The following is a 20,034-nucleotide window of genomic DNA, read 5'->3' as shown; positions in this document are numbered from 1 at the left end:
TCTGTGAACTCCTCTAATTTCCTCAAAAACAATCGCCCCACTCGAGCCTGATCCTGATTGGGGATGTACAATTTGAGAAAAACATACCGACCACCACAAGGACATCCATGGTTTTATGAGAAAGTGACTTATGAATACATATACTAGCGCCCTTGGACTTGGATTCTGGGTTGGCACTGTGGAACCAGACCGGATAATATCGATTCGTAAACTGTGGTGTATGGCCCACCTGAAAGTGAGTCTCCTGTAGGAACAAGATATGTACCCGCTCTTTGTGCATGTTATACAATATCTGCGAGCGTTTTTCCGGGACATTAAGCCCCCTAGCATTAAAGGTACAAACCTTCAACTGTGCCATCACCACCTTACTCAGAAGGAGCAAACTAATAAATGCGCTAAAGCAGTGGTGAAAAGGACAAGACAGACAAGGGAGGGAGACACGACAACAGAGACAAACAAACGGGCGAAACAATCACCCACTCCTTGATCTAATCAAGGAGAAACAATCCAATATACACCGGATACAACCAGTGAGTCCCTAAGAGGAGAAGTGTCAGGACAAGGACTAGCCAGTGCCCCGCACCCCCCAACCCAGTAAAAAAAAATATCACATGGCTAATAAAGACATAACATAAGAGGAAAAGAAACCAAGGTATTTGGCATAATATCCCAAGACAATTAAGCAAAGGCAGACAGCATTATCAGGAACATAAAGAAACCCCATCAGAGAAGAAACTCCCCTGAATACATTCATTGTCAGCATAAATGTACATACAGGCAATTAGTAATAACGGAAATAGTAATATAACATTCACGTTGAGGCAACTCTGGTAGCTCTACAGCAGCAAATGACCACCAGCAAGTGGCCAACCTGTCCTCCAGCAGCATCCACCTGGAGCAAAATAACGAACACAAACGGCAATTTCACATTAAACATATCAGACAATCGCCGCATATGATGGATGCAATAACAATTAAAATGAAAACCCATATCCGACAGTAGGCCGCAAAGGAGACATCTGGTCGGAATCACATCGGATCAGCCTGACGACCACCACAGCGCCCCATCCCGGTGAACCTGCAGCTGAAAGGCGTGACCCCAGCAATAGGAGATTTCATGTTCTCTCAGAACATCCAGCAAAGGACGCAGCACTCGGCGTTTGTCCAAAGTCATCCTGGACAGATCAGACAGCAGCTGGATCTTGACCCCATTCAACCAAACTTCATCTTTATCCCGGGCCTTCCTCATGATCTGCTCCTTGAGAGAGAAAAAATGAACACGACAAAGCACATCTCTAGGCCTATCAGGATCCGGGTTACGAGGACCAAGAATCCTGTGAGCTCTGTCCAGCTCCAGCGGATGATCAGCAGGGCGCTCCAGCAAGGAGTTTAACAGGGACTGTAATGCGGGTATGAGTTGCCCCGGAGAAATATCCTCAGGGATGCCCCTAAGCCGAATATTGTTACATTTTCATGATCCTCAGCCAGGTTAAAAAGCGCATGAATCTGATGGGAGTGTTGATCCAGCCGGTCGGCATGAGAAACTTGCTGCTGTGTAACAGTTGAGATGTCACCTTCCATGCGTTGAACTTGATCAGACAATTGAGAGAGATTAGTGGTGAGAGATTGTATCTCTGATTTATAGGTCGTCTCCAGACAGTTTACATAACACTCCATGTCCTGTTTAGTGGGCAATGCAGATAGCTGTTGTCTCAGGCCCTGTAAATCATCCCCCAGGACAGCAGCACCAACTATATGGGGAGAGGGAGGAGGATCCTGATCCCTGGGAGAGGTGGTTGGCAGCAATGCAGGCCCCAGCACACAAGAGGAGGAAGAAGGAGAAACCCGGGCTCCATGACCCGCACAACGTGTTGAGCAGTCCAGAGCAGGACGCGCCATGACAGCCCAGAAGAGCACATCTCTACCCCCGCCAGCAGGGAAGGAAACTGCCCCAGTGAACCAGAGACCGAGGAGGGGGTACTGCCTGTACCTGATGCAGCAGCGACGGCCGCCGAAGATATCCCCTCTGCAAGCGAAGTCCCGGCACCAGCTCGTCTCTCCTCCATCTGCGCCATCTTGGAAGACGTTCCAGCAGCAGTGTCGGTGAGGAATCGCTGGATGGAGTCCCAGAGGTGGCCTTGGATTTCCTGACCATCAGGTAAGTGAGATTTTGCTTTTTGATGTGCTTAGGGAAGTGCAGGAACGGAGCTCTCAGGCAGCACGTCTGGTCAGCGCCTTGTCCAAGCCACGCCCCGACTGTTAATTTTTCATAAAAAGTACAATCTGACAAGAGTCCCATAGTTTCACTTACATAATAGTTTTTTTCTTGTATAACTATTCCACCACCTTTATCTGCAGATCGAATCACAAGCTGATCATTATTCAGTAAAGATTTGATAGCTCTTTCAGCTAAATTCAAGTTATCAGGAGAATTAGTTGGTCTTTCAATAGTTTTAAAATCATTGCCCACAAGTGTGGAAAAAGTCTCAAGAAAGGACCCACGATGATGTATAGGATAAAAATTAGACTTAGAAAATACAGCTACCGTTACAGGTGAAGGGGAAGAATTGATGGTGGGGATAGATACTGTAGGGTGCAGGTGATATAGAAAAATGTCTCAATAATGTCAATTTTCCTACCAAACCTATTTAGATCCATAAACAATTCAAAATTGTCTGGGGGAGCAACAGGACAAATAGGATAACCCTTTGGATAGGAGACTTATTTCATTTTTATTTAAATTGTAGGTGGATAAATTAAATAATTTTACTGCGTTCTGTGTTTTTTCTGTTTTACTGATAATTCGCTGGTGGGGTTTCTTTCCTCCTCGGTATCGACCTCTAATTTTCTTTTTATCGTGATTTTCTGTGTTGTGGGAAAAAAACTTGTAATTGTTTGAATTTTTGGACTTTTGATGCATGGTGTCAGGATGTCCGTTGTTTTGACTGATGGAGTAACTGGGGGCATTGTTAATTGGGAGGGTAGACCTAAAAAAAGATATGGCAGAATAGGAGTTGTCCATGGATAGAAGAGGTCCTTCAATATTAGTATTGTTACTGATACTTTAATGATCGAATGTACTTGTGGTTAATTGTAATTTATAAGTTGGCGATTCGGGATGAGTGAGAGGTGAAATTGGTAAATTGGAAGGTCCTAAGGAATGTTATGTACTATGTGTGGATAGCTAGAGTAAAGAGGGGGATATGTTGTCTGAGTTTAGCATCTCTAGAGTCATTGAACAGAGGTGACAAGGGAAGCGGAATTTTTTGGTCGGTTAGAATAAGGTTGAAAAGATGGGCATCCAAATCAGACGATTTGAAAGCATTAATAGGGATTCTGCCTAAGGGTTTACATTTTGTGGGATAAAAGGGTTATTAAGATTGTGGCGAATGGTTGGGATGTGCTCAACTAGATTATGGTTTCTCTTAGGGTTAAGGTTTTTAAAAATTCTATGTGGAATCGGGGATTTGTTTTGGAGTGATAGGCTAGGGGTGGGACGTTTAGTATGCAATTGAAATGTAGAAGTATCCTTAAAGTGTAGCTAAACATTTGACAAACTTCTGACATGTCATATTGACATGTCAGAAGTTTGGATTGGTGGGGGTCCGAGCACTGAGACCCCCACCAATCGCTGGAACAAAGCAGCTGAAATGCTTGTGTTAGCGCTCAGCTGCTCAGTTTCTGTTACGCTTTTTCCGGAAAGCCGATGTATCGGTGTATGGGCTCATAGACTTTGTTCTAGCTTAGTTCTAGCGATTTGTGGGGGTCTCAGTGCTCGGACCCCCACCAATCCAAACTTCTGACATGTCACTATGACATGTCAGAAGTTTGTCGAACGTTTAGGTACACTTTAATAGCACGATGATCTATATTTGAATTAATTAAATCAGCTTTCCATTCTCCTAGTTTATTCATTGAATAATCATTTCTGTCCTTTTGAGGTTTTTTTGCTTTCTTAAGAACCAAGTCTTTCAAAATTAGACAGCCTATATTTGGTAGATGATTCCAGTTTTAAAAATCTGGATGTTCGCAGTATTCCGCTAATTGTCACCTGATGCCTTCTATTTTCAAAGTGTGGGACTCACAGATTTCAGTTCTTTTAGTGTGGAGCTTTTCCAAAAAACCTTTTGCACAAAAGGTCTATATATTCAAACCAATCTAAACTAAAAGGTAGAATCAGCAGGAAAAGGAGTATTAAATAACAATTGCAGTCCCCTCGGGGCGATGTTTTCCGCAATGTAAATTGTAGAAAGCGACAATCAATCAATATTATGAGTGGCCTCATTTTTGAGCATATCCTCCAAAAGCAGGTACAAGTCAGTCATTTTCTTAGAGGTTTCTGGTTCGGGTATTCTTCCAATTGTTTGAGCTATCAGGAAATCGCGGCAACGATTCCTGTCCTTAATAAAATCCAACATATTTGAATGGTTCAAGATAAAGGGTTTATAGGGGAACAGAGCTAGCGACGGACCTGAATGGACGTGTGCTGCTGAGCTCCGTAACTACCGACAGCTCATTCATCGCATAAGACAGCGTGTTCCCACTAACCATGGTCAAGATTGGCGGCAGTAAGTCCAGAGACGACCAGGATCCCCCCAGAACAGCTGGGGCACAAGGTGACATGGAGAAGTTTGTGAAAAGGGGGCCGTTAGGTGCAGGCGGACATGAGGCCAAGATGGCGCCGTCCTCCTCCCGCTCTCGTGAGGAAGGATTAGCTGGAGCAGCAGACGATGGCAGCGACGCAGGTAGCACTTCGACCGACTTGCCACTCACTAGAGACTTCTTCACTAAGGTACTTAATAAGGCTCTGGAGCCCCTGGTTAAGGATTTGGCAGACATTAAACAGGATGTGAGGCATGTGGGGCAACGGGTAGAGAAGTTGGAATCAACTCAGGCGGCAATGCTGGAATTTAACACTGCAGTCACACATTGCTTCTCCTCGTGTCAGAATCACTTTAATTCAGTTTTCCGGGCCCTAGAAGATCAGGAGAACAGAAACCGCAGCAACAACCTGCATTTCAGGGGTGTGCCGGAGTCCATCCCTGCTGAAGCTCTGATGGAAACTATTAATGGACTATGTCGCTCGCTTATCAGCCCTAATACGCCTGCGGACCTTGTTCTGGAGAGGGCTCACAGAGCTTTGCGCCCTAAACCTACAGCCTCTGATCCTCCACGGGATGTAATTTGTCGATTCTTGAACTACACGGATAAGGACGCTGTGCTGACTAAAGCAAGAAACACGGCTGCTCTCACTCTGCAAGGTTCTGCTATCTCCATCTATCAAGATCTGGCATCTAGTACCCTTCAAAAACGTCGTCATCTGAAACCGCTTACTGATCATCTGAGGAATAAAAATATTATGTATCGCTGGACATTCCCGTTTGGATTATCATTCTTCCATGAGGGTCGTCGCATGCTTGTTCGTCCGTGACGGACTTGGATTCCGTATATGCTCACCTAGATATAGAGCCTCTGGATATAGAAGACTGGGATCCAGTTCTGGATTTGACGTCTCTTCCTGCTACGGCCCACTTGACACACCATGGGAAGATGTTCCAGATCCTAAACGTCAACGCAGTAAGAAGAAATCGGGACGCTTGGGCTCACGCAGATTAGTAGGAGAGAGAGAAGATCTGCCTTGAATTGTGGCGTTGTAACTTACGCTTTATATCCTTATATGCTTTATTTGGCCATGGTGTGGACTGCTATGGCCTGATGGGCTGATTGTGATAATATATGGTTAACTTACCAGATTCCCCCCTTTGGAAGCTTCTGTGTGAACCGCTACTGTTTTTGTTCTCCGTTTTGGGGTACTGTCCCCCATCTTTGTTATTTATGTTTATTTTCCCCTTTTCCGTTCTGTCGTTGGTACTTTATGTCCTGTCCGCGTAGTTTGTCCTTGGTCCTGCAGTACTATGGAAAATGAATATTCTATCTCTCAGCTCACCTTCACATGGTATCGGAAAGATCATCTGTAATTTACTCGCCTGTCAGGGTCGGACGTGCGATACTGTAATTTGCCTCTGTACTTTAATATGGCTGCCCTGAAGATTGTGTCATATAATGTGAAGGGCCTTAACTCCCCCTCAAAGCGTTGTCAAATTTTTTCCTTTATGAAGAAAGAAAAATGTGATGTTATGATGCTGCAGGAGACACACTTTAAGAAAGATCATTATCCGAATCTTTCTTTTTCTCATTTCCCGGTATGGTTCCATTGTGGAAGCAATAGCTCGGCCTCCAGGGGGGTTAGCGTGGGTTTTAAAAAGGCAGTACCGTTTGTCTGTCTGTCTTCCACTCTAGATCCAGAGGGCAGGTTTATTATATTGAAGGGCAAGATAGGCACTCAAATGGTCACTTTTGTAAATTTATATGCTCCCAATGTTGGGCAGGTTCTGTGGTTGAGTAAGGTCCTTCTCGTGGTGGACTCTCTGGCAGAAGGTATGATTATCATGGGTGGGGACATCAACCTGGTTATGGATCCTTTAGTGGATTCGTCTGTTAAGAAATCGGCTTTATCGTATAGAGCTTTGAGGAAGGTCAAGACTTTTCTGGAGGATCATGGCCTGGTTGATGTCTGGCGATGTGTTCATCCAACTGAGGTGGACTACACCTTTTATTCTCCTATGCATAATTCCTACCAAAGATTAGACCACTTTTTTCTGCATAAAACTAACCTTCAATACTGTGTGAACACAGGTATAGGCTGCCGAGTGCACTCAGATCATGCACCGGTTTTTCTGTCCTTGCAGTTAGCTAATATTCAGGGCAGATCGCCAAGGTGGAGGCTTAATGATTCGGTATTAGGGCGACGGGACGTAAAGGATAATATTAAAGGAAAGCTGGAGGAATATTTTAGACTTAATGCTATACCAGACACTTCTCCTCAGATAGTTTGGGATGCCCACAAAGCCTTTGTTAGAGGGCACTTGATCAGCATTTGTTCTCATATAAAAAAGGAAAGAGATAGAGCCGTTGAGACACTTCTGTCCCAGATTCAGAAATTGGAAAAACTTCATAAACAGTCTCTGGCTAGCCGACACTTGACTGAACTGAATGACCTTAGATCCCAGCTTAAGAACTTACTTAACGCCTCCTCGGCTAAATACTTTGAAAGGTCCCAACAAAATTTTTACACCCATGGCAATAAGGCCTCTAAATTTCTGTCCAAAAGGATCAAGCAATGGCAGGTTAACAATCATGTCCATATGTTAAAGACACCAGATGGCAGCTTGACTTATTCGGCCCCTAGAATTGCTACTCTGTTTAGAGACTTTTATCATAATCTTTATAATCTGGAAAAATCGCTACCATCGGGGTGTCTGTAAGAGAGACCTGGGCTCATATCCTCCTTTCTAGACTCTCTCTCTCTCCCGGTCATCTCCGAGGCGCAGGGGGTAGTCTTGGCGAAACCATTTACTATAGCGGAATTGGAGATAGCTGTTAAGCAGTCCCCAGTGGGCAAGTGCCCAGGGCCAGATGGCTTATCTATAGACTATTATAGATCCTTTGGAGAAGTACTCCTTCCCCACTTACTATGCATTGCAAATCTCACTACTGAGGGAGTGCCTTTATCTGTAGATATGTCAAGGGCATATAGTTCCCTTATTCCCAAAGAGGGGAAGGACCATACGATCTGCGCCAACTTCAGACCCATCTCACTTCTGAACACGGACCTGAAGCTGATAGCAAAGATGCTGGCATCTCGTTTAAAACAGATTCTCCCGGACATTATATCGCCAGATTAGGTCGGGTTTGTGATGCAAAGAGAGGGAAAGGATAACTCTACTAGGGTATTGCACATACTGCATCACTCACAAAAAAACAGGGTTCCAACAGTCCTTCTCAGCACAGGTGAGTTGGAACTTTATGAGACAGACTATGTTGGCATTCCACCTCCCTACCCCATTCATTAATGCTGTTTTTTCAATGTACGCATCCCCCTCGGCGGTTATAACCGTGAATGGGGTCCTTTCCTCCCCTTTCGCAATTAGCAATGGTACCCGGCAGGGGTGCCCTCTTTCCCCCCTGCTGTTTGTCATGGTTATGGAGACTTTGATGCAGTCGATACGATTACAGCCAGATATCGTGGGTATGCGCTTGGGAGGGGTGGAACATAAGGATGCAGCCTATGCAGATGACCTACTTCTGATTGTCACGAACCCTATCACTGCACTCCCAAAAGTAAAAGAAGTACTGGACTCTTTTGGCTATATTTCTAATTTTTTGATCAACGCGAGTAAATCTAAAGCACTGGGTATAGCGTTGTCGTCGGATTGCAGAGTAAAACTGATGGCCAATTCGGCCTTTGATTGGTCGTCATCACATATAACCTATCTGGGGATAAAGATGTGAGCAAACTGTGATGAGTTGTTCTCCTTAAACTTCTCACCGCTACTAGCCTCTTTCCCCGACTGGTTACAACGATTAGATCTGCCTTACCTGTCGTGGTTTGGTCGGAAGAACATTGTTATGTCCTATGTCCTGCCTAAGCTCACCTATTTGATGCAGACATTGCCAGTAGCTATCCCACGGCTATATTTCTTACATATAATCAGAATATTTGCTAAGTTTATTTGGAAGGGGAAAAGGGCACGTATTGCGAGGTCCATTTTAATTCGGCAGAAAATAGCAGGGGGTATTGGGTTTTCTGACCCAGAACAATATTATAGAGCCATACACTTAGCTAGGGTGCTGGATTGGATGCGAGCCCCTGGACATAAACTGTGGGTGGCGTTGGAAAATGCCCTATCCCCAACACCGCTTCGGACTCTAATACTAATGGACTCCTCCCTGATTTCGAATAGCGGCCTCTCGAACCCTTTTACGTGGGCAACCCTTTCAGTCTGGAAGGGGTTTTTAGCTAGCCTAGGAGGGCAACAGCTGCCATCTCCCCTGATAGAGTTAAGAGATATTATGGGGGCGGCCACCAAGGCGGTGCGGGACAGTGCTCCATTACATGTTAGTTGCTCTCAGACGCCGCTGACTCAATTGCTGGACGACGATGGTTGTTTGATCTCCCACTCTGCTCTAATGTCAAAGTTATCTGTTACCAATGGTCATTTTTTACTCCTTGCTTATGTATAATCTACCACTTTGTTATGTTGTAGGTCTACCTCGTTTCACAGATAAGCTAACTGGGTTGAAACGCTGTTTTCGCAGAATTGCACGCCAGTTAAAATTATCTCTCAGATTTATAGGAAGATCTCTGTCCCTCTTGCAGCCAGACCTCCATATTTTATAGGATTGTGGGAAAGAGATCTGGGAAGGAAATTTACTGATGTTGAAATCTCTCGGATAATGGTCGCCCCACATAAAGTGTCTAGATGCATTAAGATTCAGGAGAATAGTTAAAAAATATTATCCCGTTGGTATAGTACGCCAGATAAGACTAGCATGTTTGGCTCCTCACACCCGGATACGTGTTGGCGCTGCGGGAGGGACAGAGGTACTTTTTACCATGTTTGGTGGGAATGTGTCTTGCTGAAAGCATGGTGGGAAAAGATTTTTTCAATAAGTAACTCCATATGCAATTGTACAATTCCGGTGTCGCCGGAAATTGCGTTACTCTCTCTTGCGGACTCTTCGGTCCCGGTAGTCCCATCTGCTTTATTCAAATTGCTGATAGTGGCGGCTCGCCTGTTAATTCCCCTTCATTGGCTATCTGATTCAGTTCCATCTCTGGATCACTGGATTGCGCGGGTGGATCAGATATATAGATTTGAGGAGATGTCTCATTGGGACTCTCACTCTAGGGATACATTTCTCAAGATATGGCATCCATGGAAAGTGTATCGTAAATTTGTGTGATTGGACCATAATGTAAATTGAGATGTCAAATTGTGCCTTCTTATGTGGACAGTATTGCTTGACTTTGATGTACCAGTGTTTTTCCCCTTCCCTGTGTTATCACCCTTTTTATTTTTTCTTTCCCCTTCCTCCCCCTATTGTCTGTTAAGTATGTATAGCATAATATGAGATGTAATATGATGTTTACCTACCTGTTCAGACATGTCTTTTGTTTTGTTGTAAAATTCAATAAAAAATTTAAATAAAAAAGTAAAATAAAAAAAAGGGTTTATGAAGAAGTCAAATCCTTTAGGTAAGTGACAACCAAAGGGAGGTAGTGAGACAGAAAGCGGCAGCCACTGCACGAGGGAAAACACGTCCACAGGAATCAGTTGTAGAGACTGGCGTGGTCGTGGAAAAAATCTGGTATGGGATCACATGTTTCGGATTATATCTCTATACTCCATGCTGATAAGAAGCGGTCAATAGGTGAGTAATAAAATGTAAAAAAAAAAAATATTTTGTTTATGCACATAATTCTTTTTACCTGTTCTTATTTTACTCTGTTCGATTATGTAATAACAGCTTCTCCTAATATAGTGATATGTCTGAGTTCAGTGTACTCATTTATTAATTTCTGTGTTTATGAACATTTTATCTTTGTAAACTGCAGTTCTGTTATCGGTCACTTTTAACCGGTGTATGATGCTAGAATGCTTTGGTATACTTCGTATACCAAAGCATTATTGCCTGTCAGTGTAAATCTGACAGGTAATGTATTAGGACGTGCCTCTGGTGTGTCCTAATAGGCATATGCCCAGGGCAGACCTGGGGGCTTTTATCAGGCCCCCAGCTGCCATGGCACCCCATCGGAGGCCCGCAATTGCATTTTTAGGCCACCGATGGGTGAGAGGGAGCACCCCCCCTCTGTAAAAAAGTAAAATGCCGCGGTCACTATTGACCGCGGCATTTAACGGGTTAAACGGGCGCGATCTAAGTAAACTTTGATCGCGGTCGTTGGAGCAGGAGTCCGGCTGTCATTAGACAGCAGAGCCCCGGCTCCAGCTTGCACGGGAAGCCCGTGCAGGGCTTAGACTGGGCTGCCGTGAAAAGGCGGCAGCTTAGCCTAAGGCACCTTAGTGACCGCCGTGAAAAGGCATATTGATGGTCACTAAGGGGTTAAGAAAGAGGTATATTTGTATAGTAATTGTCCTAGTATAAATGGAAGCCCTGATGTAGAAGAGGGTTTATTAAACCCCACATATTCCCATTGAAACCAATGTAGGTTGGGCAACCAGGGGTATCCAAGTGACTGTCTTTTCCCTCATAGAATTAGAAGACATAAGTGTAGCTAGTGCCACTCTGACACAGATTTTAGAGCTAGACTCCATATCTTACTTACTTGCTTGGAATGTACTGCTTGAAAGCGAGACGTCCTGTGAAATGAATGAGGGATTCGTCAACTAATACTGTATGTGGTTTTGAGGTGTCTATATTTCCACAAAAATTTGAGAGAAGTGGGTAATGAGAGGCCTCAATTTATATAATCTATCTGGACTTCTTCCTTCTTGTCTGGGACATAGGGTGTATTATGGCTAAAATGTACCAAGCGCATTATAATGTAGCATAAATTATAATCATAGCGTGACAGCAGAAAATATGGGCATATGATGAATTGGCTTTGTAGACCAGTATGACCTCAATTCAGATTTTTTGGTGGTTCCTATATTAAACGTCAGGGCTAGGAATTTTTTTATTTCAGCCATAGTAGTTGTTTATCGAGTATCTAGGTTTAGCATATGAGTAGGAAGGATTATTTGCCAGAAACTGCTAGATATACAGATTAGTTTGCTGTACTATTTCCTGTTAAAGTTCCTTTGTTATAAAATGACAAAAAAAAATCAATGGGAGCAAAATGTTCTGTTGGCATAATCATACCAGCTTGTGCCGTGAATGCAGGAAGAGTAGGGTAACGTAACCACACTGAATAAATTATTTCAGATGGGGCACTTTGCATTGAAGTCCTGGGTGTTTTGTCTTGCTGTCTGGGAAACCTCCCACTGGTGCTTACAGGAGCCAATTCTGTCATCTCTGCATCTACGCTAATGGCGCTGGTATCACGGTGTTCTGTTAGACTGGTAGAAGTCCCTGGCATTTCTGCGTTGGTGCTTGCTGTGCCCTGCTCGCTGCTGCAAACAGTTTATTGATGCCTTCTTTGTAATTTTCTGTTACATTAATAGTGGCAAAAATCTCATATAATTGCCTTGTACTGTAATCGCTGCAGACTTTACCTGCAAAAATCCGCAGGTAAAATCTGCAGTAAATGTGACACATATAAAACTACCAAAAGGCTAGGGCTACATGGTGACTTGGCACGGCCAGAGATCGCTATGTTCCACAGCCTACATTGCAAGTAATGAATGTCAACGTGGTCGCGTTGCGACCTGCAAGTTACTGCGACACGACAATTTGGGTTTCTTAGAAATGTCATGTCGTGGTAACTTGCACCTTGCGATGCTACCACATTAACTTTTATTACTTGCAATGTAGGCTACCGGACATAGTGATCTTTGGGCGTGTGACCTGTGTTGCAGCTAAAGACGCGGCGTAGCTCCAGCCTATCACTGTAGAATACATCTATATAGGAGATAGATCGATAAATATGAAATAGACAGAAATATTAATCTTAGTATGAAAAAAATCTGCATTTAGATAGATCTATAAACAGAGGCGTAGCTAGGGATTTAGCACAGGGGGGGGGGGGGGGGCGAAACAATTCTGAGTGGGCCCCAATCCAGTGGCCCCCCAACACAAGTTTACAACTGCAGAGGTGCATCCGGCGGGGTCAGGCTTACGTAAACAGCGTTGTTTGCTGTGCTACGTGGTTTCTGTAAACTTCCACATTAGTGAAAGGCAGTGGCGTAGCTATAGGGGGTCGCAGTTCTAACTGGGCCTACAGTGCTCCCGTTACTACACAGCGCGCTGAGTTAATAAATTCTGTGCCGTGACGTCAGCACTTCCTGGTAAGGGGCCGGGCTCCATTGACGTCACGGACACATGGTACACTCGGTGTACCATGTGACCGTGGTTTCATGTGAGGGGCATTCCAAGATCTTCAGCACAGGCTCTTCCACACTGGCAGGAAGACTCCAGCTGATTTGCAGAGGGGTCCAAAATGTATATGTATTGTACTGTCTGTGTTTGTGGTGGAGAGAGGAGAGGGGTCCTTTATATTACAGGCCCCCCCTCTCCACTGCAAACTGCACAATACATTACAAACTGTGGGTTGCGACCCCCTGGGGGGTTGTGTGAAGACCTCTGGGGGAGTCTCGAACCACTCACTGAGGCATCGGTTCCAACTGTATCTGCGTACTTAGGACAGATACATTTGAATCCAATGCTGGAGCAAGGAGCATGACACTGGTCGCAAGGCCAAAAATAGCTTTGTCCGGTAGCCTACATTGAAAATAAGATATACGTGACAAATTGATTGGAGATAATTATAATCTTTATTTATATGACAAAAAAAAAAATAGAGAGGTGAGATGGATAGAGAGAGGTGAGATGGATAGAGAGTGGCGAGATGGATAGAGAGAGGCGAGATGGATAGAGAGGCGCGAGATGGATAGAGAGGCGAGATGGATAGAGAGAGGCGAGATGGATAGAGAGATGGATAGAGAGATGTGAGATGGATAGAGAGATGTGAGATAGATAGATAGATAGATAGATAGATAGATAGATAGATAGATAGATAGATAGATAGATAGATAGATAGATAGATAGATGTGAGATAGATAAATATATTCATTGGAAAAGAAAAAAAGTGTGTGTGTTTTTATAACTTATTGTTTTCCCTCTATTACAGCCAGGCAGGGCCGGACAGGGACTGAAATTTAGCCCTGGCATTTGAAAGAATACAGGCCCACTTGCTATGTGTTGAATGTGAAATATGTTTGTCAGCTTGAAGGTTATGAGTGCAGTATAACTATAAGGCTGGGTTCACACAACCTATTTTCAGACGTAAACGAGGCGTATTATGCCTCGTTTTTTCGTCTGAAAATAAGGCTACAATACGTCGCCAAACATCTGCCCATTCATTTGAATGGGTTTGCCGACGTACTGTGCAGACAACCTGTCATTTACGCGTCGTCGTTTGACAGCCTGTCAAACGACGACGCGTAAAAATACAGCCTCGTCAAAAGAAGTGCAGGACACTTCTTTCAGACGTAATTTGAGCCGTTCTTCATTGAACTCAATGAAGCACAGCTCAAAATTTACGGCTGTCAGAGAAACCTCGCAAAATGCGAGGAGGAGCAATTACGTCTGAAACGAGGCAGCTGTTTTCTCCTGAAAACAGTCTGTCATTTCAGACGTAAAAGCCTGCTACCATGTGCACATACCCTAAATCAGGGGTCTCAAGCACGCGGCCCGCGGGCCGCATGCGGCCCCTGGGGCTGTCATCTGCGGCCCGCGGGACACAGAGCCGCTAGTATCGGCTCTGCTCCGAGACTCTGGAATTCCCTGACATCGCTGTCCACATATGAACAGCGATGTCTGGGGCTTCCCCAGAGCCGGAGTCCCGGGCAGAGCGCTAGTACAGGCTCTGCTCCGGGACTCTGTGGAATTCCCTGACATCGCTGCCCATATATGGACAGTGTGTCAGGGTCTTGCCCAGAGCGGAGCAGAGCGCTGGTGTCGGCTCTGCTCCTGGACTCTGTGGAATTCCCTGACATCGCTGCCCATATATGGACAGTGTGTCAGGGTCTTCCCCAGAGCGGAGTCCCGGGCAGAGCGCTATTATCGGCTCTGCTCCGGGACTCTGGGGAAGTCTCTGACATCGCTGTCCATACATCGCCAATGATGTCAGGGGCTTCCCCAGAGCAGGAGTCCCAGTGATGTCAGGAGCACAGCTGGAGTCCCAGGCAGAGCCTACTAGCGCTCTGCCTGGGACTCCAGCTCTGGGCAAGCCCCTGACCTCACTGGGGCAGCCTCTACAGAGGGCACTGGGGCAGCCTCTACAGAGGGCACTTTGGCAGCCTCTACAGAGGGCACTGTGGCAGCCTCTACAGAGGGCACTGTGGCAGCCTCTACAGAGGGCACTGTGGCAGCCTCTACAGAGGGTACTGTGGCGTTATCTACAAGTGGGTGTGTGACAGTATCTGAAGAGGACACTGGCATTATCTAGGGGTGTGTTGCATTATCTACAGAGGGCACTGTGGCCTTATCTACAGAGGGCACTGTGGCCTTATCCACAGAGGGCACTGCGGCAGCATCCACAGAGAGCACTGCGGCAGCATCCACAGAGGGCAATGCGGCACTATCTAAAAAGGGGCTGCCCAATCTTGACATATGTGCTAACTGAGTCGCCGGACTGCATTTAGCGACACGTAAACTGGAAAGCTGGATTGTTGAAATAAGCACGTGGAGAAATATCTCAAATTTTAAACCTAGCGCTATTATTCTAGTAATATAGTGTTATAGTAGTTCAAATAACTAATTGATTAACAATAATTTTGTATCAAATTTGAAAGTAATGCGGCCCGTCAACTTTCCATTTTTTCTATATGCGGCCCACCTACCCGGCCGAGTTTGAGACCCCTGCCCTAAATTATATAGACATGGCTGTGCCTGGTATTATAGAGCAGTCCTATTCACTTGACTGGGACTGAGGGGAGCTGTTTTTTTTTTGCGGAAACAATAGCACAGTCGACTGCGCAATTGATTCAGTCCAAAAAAAAGGAAGCCTTACGGAACAGAGACAAACGGAAACCATTTGCAACGGAAACATTACCATTGAAATCAATAGTAATGAAAACGGAAGGTCTGATGGAACCCATCAATGAAAGCCAAACACTGATGTGAACACACCCTTACTGTATCATTCAGTAGGCGGTGTGCAGAGAACTGCATCACTGATTTCTAGTTATTTCTAGAAATTACTATTACTGAATAATACCTTCACACCATAACCACAGTGACTGTAAAATAGCACCATACTGTTACTGAATAATACTGCCACGCCATAACCACATAGTGACTGAATAATACCCTCATACTGTTACTGAATAAAAAACACCATACAAAGACCAATATTACCACCATACAGTGGTAGATGGCAGTTATACACAGAAGCTCCGCAGAAGTGATTACGGCACATATCTAGTGACTCACAGGTGAAGTTTTCTCTGATTAGTCGTTCACTTTTCCTTTTTTTTTCTCCATCCGGCTCAGACCACTGTGACGACTTATTCCAGCCACGACTCGTCTTTGCAGAATTTGACACACAGACATGTTGGTTTCTCGCTATTCCAGCACCCTCCATACCTATTCCCAATCCTTTAAACAAACTCGTAATCAACAGTGCCCCAGGTGGTAATGATGATCCCTCAGTGCACGACACAATAAAAGTGCCCCATCAGTAGCTGTGCCCCTTTGTGCCCCACAGCAGTAATGCGATGTGTACCCCCTGTAGATATCTACAGGGGGCTGTGTGGTGCCACACAAAGCCCCCTGTAGATGGCGCCACAGTCCTCCCCCTCATATATAATGCCACACAACCCCCCCTTAGTAGATAGTGCCACAGCCCCCCTCCCTTGTATATAGTGCCACACAGAACCCCCTTGCATATAGTGCCACACAGCAATCCCCCCCATATATTGCCACACTGCCCCCCTCCCCTTGTGTATTGTGCCACACAGCCCTCCTCCCCTTGTACATAGCGCCACACAGCCCCCCCTCCCCTTGCATATAGTACCACACAGCCACCCCTTGTATATAGTGCTACACAGCAATCCCCCTATGTATATAGTGTGGGGGCAACCTCAACTCCCAGTAGGTCCTGAATGTCTACAGGTGTCAGGGCATGCTGGGAGTTATAGTTCCCCATGAGGGGGAGGGGATAACTAGTTATTTTACATATTTACCTACTTGTGGGGGACTGGAGAGGGAGGAGGAGGAGGGGGACTGGAGAGGGAGGAGGAGGGAGGAGGGAGGAGGAGCCAGGACACATCCGTAAAAAGTAAAAGTTATGACAGCTAGCAACAATGGCTTGGCAGCAGGCTGCTTGCTTAGTGCAGCGGCCAGTGTGCCATACAGCAGAGCGGCATGAGGACAGTGTTGAGCCTGAAATATAACCACCAGGCTTCAAGGTCCAGGGATGAAACGTCATTCCAGGAGGTCGGTCCGCTAGCAGGCCGGTTAATATAGATGTTTTCCGCAGCGGACATTCCGGGGCGAAAATCTGCACCACAGTTTGGTACTTTTCTTGCCCGGAATTCCCTGCAGCGCACAGGACGGATACGCGGCGTGCTTTTACGCAGCGTATCCGCCCTGTGTGAACACAGCCTAAAGGCTATGAAAACCCACAGTATAATGCCCCCACACAGTATAATGCCCCCACACAGTATAATGCCCCCATAGCTGCCGCCACACAGTATATTGCCCCCATAACTGCCCTCCACACATTAAAATGCCCCCCAAAACTGCCCCACAGTAAAATGCCCCCATAATTGCCTCTACACAGTATCATGCCCTTATAGCTGCCCTCACATTATAATGCGCCCATAACTGCCCCCATAGCTGCCCTCCACACAGTATAAAGTCCCCATATCTGCCCCCTCACAGTATAATGCCCCATAGCTGCTCCCACGCTGTATAATGCCCCCATAGCTGCCCCCACATAGCCCCGATAGTGCCTAATAAAAATATTATAATACATACTCTCCTAACCCTGCTCCAACGATGAGTGGAGGACATCTCTCTGCTCCTCCAGTCTGTGCAGCCCGGTGCAGACAGGCGCGATGACGTCACTGCCTCGCATCCGGCGATCCATAGTGAATGGTAGAGCAGGGACCTCATGGCACACTGCTCTACCATTTGTTTCAACTGTATCTACGTCCTAAAGATGCAGATATAGCATAAACCGGAAAAAAAAATAAAAAAAATGGATGACATGCAGTAATTGTGCTTAATTTCGGTTTCATATTTTTACCTAGCCCTACATATGAGGGCTTTTTTTGCGGGAGGAGTTGTAGATTTTCACGGCACCATTTATTGTACCATATAATGTAGTGGGTAACGGAAAAAAAATTATTTGTGGGGTGGAATGGGGAAAAATGGGGGGGGGGGGTTACATTTTTGCAGCATTCACCATGTGGTAAAAACAGCATGTTAACTTTATTATCCGGGTCATTACGATTACAGTGATACCAAATTTATATATATTTTATGTTTTACTACTTTTAGGGTAGGAACACACAACATAAACACAGGATTTTCCGCAACCGATTCTTTGCGGAAAGTCTGCAGCATTTTACAGTACCAGCCATGTGGGTGAGATTCCAACAAATCTCGTCCCCACACTGCGGTAAATATCCGCCGAAAACACTGCACAAAAATTGATGTCCGGTGCGGTTACTTCAATCGCAGCATATCAATGAATTTTGCGGATACGCAATTCCTCTGTTGTGAGTTTACTCATTGAATTCAATGGGGTGCTTAAAACCGCAACAAAGCAGTGTGTGTTGCAATATTTGCTGCGGAATCACCGCGATGCGCCGCAAAAATGGGCAACTAAAAATAAATAATAAAGTTATACTTACCCAGGTTCCCTGCTTCTTCTCCAGTTCGGCCTCCCTGGACGATGTTGCGTCACATGGCCTGCAACATCATCCAAGGAGGCCGGACTACGTGCCGAGAAGAGGGAGGGGTAAGTATGAAGGGTTTTTTTGTCAGGTGCCGCTTTGCAGCGGAGATTCCGATGGAAAAAAACGTATCACAATGTGGTGCCATTTTCCAGACGACATTCCCTGCGGTGTTCAGGGCTGATACGATGGAAAAAAAAAAAGTTCATACTTACCCCCTCCCTCTTCTCAGCGCGTAGTCCGGCCACCTGGGATGACGTTGCAGGCCATGTGACGCTGCAGCCTATGATTGGCTACAACGGTCACATGGCCCGCAACATCATCCAGGGAGGCCGGACTGGAGAAGAAGCAGGGAACTCTGGGTAAGTATAACTTTATTTATTTTTACTTGCGATGTTTGCGGCGCATCGCGGTGATAACTATTGACAGTGGCATCTAAGTGGTTAAATAGGCAGGCTCAAAGTAATCTTTTTCTAGCAGTTAGTGCGAGGTATTAGCTGTAATAAACAGCTGACACCCGCAGCATATGGTGCGGGTTCACCCAGTACGGCTTTATTTACCAAATTACACACATTTTCTACCAGTCCCAGAATTCTTATTTTATATACCAACCCTTAATGTACAGAGCACAGACTTACCCAGGTCTTGTCTAAAACTTAGCTCCTTATAGATGCTGATCAGTTTAGTTTGACAGAACCGATCCCTCATAAATCCATGCTATGTTATGAGGTTATTTTCAGGGAGATACTCCAGAATAGCATCTCTTAGAAAATTTTCAGATTTTAACACGACCGTAAAAATCGCCCGTAACTCCAGACCACAATTACGGACCCATTCACTTCTATTGTCCGTTTAATTACGGGAAGGTGTCCAGGCTGTAGAAGTGTACTGCAAAAGATAGGACATGTCCTATCTTTTGCTTCTTACGGGCCGTAAATACTTTGTATGCAGCCGGCCGTGCCCACAATCGCGGGCCATGATTACGAGCACAGCCGTGTGCATGGGGCCTAAGGGTCTGTCTATCACAGTATATCATGTCCTCAGGACCCTTCGGTGTGTATGGCATCCGGTAACTCGATTTTAGTTGTTAGAAATTTACTTTATCCCTAATCATGTCATCTGACATTGGATTTTCCTGTCTAAATACAGTAGCGAAGAAGGCATTTTACACATTTTCCCCATCATTACACCCAGATTATTCCTACAGAGATAAACATTTTGATAGTTTTTTGTTTCTTATTATTTAATTGAAATACAATTTTGGGTTTCATTTAGTTTTAATAAATATCTGTTCCCTGCTTACTGTCAAATTCTCTGATGTGTCCAGGAAACGTCCTGGACACCATCTTAGTTAGTGGTTTGAGCCCCCATAACAGCGTTGGGGACATTAACAGTATGACACCCTCAGGCTGTTCTCGCCATCCTGTGTTTAGTGTAAAGACAAAGCACAAGGAACTTGCTATGTGACTAGAAAGAGAAGCTGCAGTTGGTGCGGAGCAGCACATGCGCAGGCCCTAAATCTGAAGTTGATCCAGAGGCATTAAGGGTAAGTTCACACGCTTAACAAAATACGGAGCTGTTTTCAAGGGAAAACAGCCCCTGAGCT

The 20,034-nt window shown here is 45.2% G+C and overlaps 1 protein-coding gene across 1 annotated transcript in view; it reads right to left on the bottom strand.

Annotated features, from left to right (window-relative positions):
- Nucleotides 1-20,034, bottom strand: part of LOC142743175 (uncharacterized) — a 195,468-nt gene that overhangs the window by 40,667 nt on the left and 134,767 nt on the right. The gene's annotated exons all lie outside the window — the stretch shown is intronic.

Source organism: Rhinoderma darwinii, chromosome 1, assembly GCF_050947455.1.
Source record: "Rhinoderma darwinii isolate aRhiDar2 chromosome 1, aRhiDar2.hap1, whole genome shotgun sequence".
In the NCBI taxonomy this organism is placed as follows: domain Eukaryota; kingdom Metazoa; phylum Chordata; class Amphibia; order Anura; family Rhinodermatidae; genus Rhinoderma; species Rhinoderma darwinii.
Note: the sequence above shows the minus strand (reverse complement) of the source record. Positions and strands in the feature narration are given on the sequence as shown.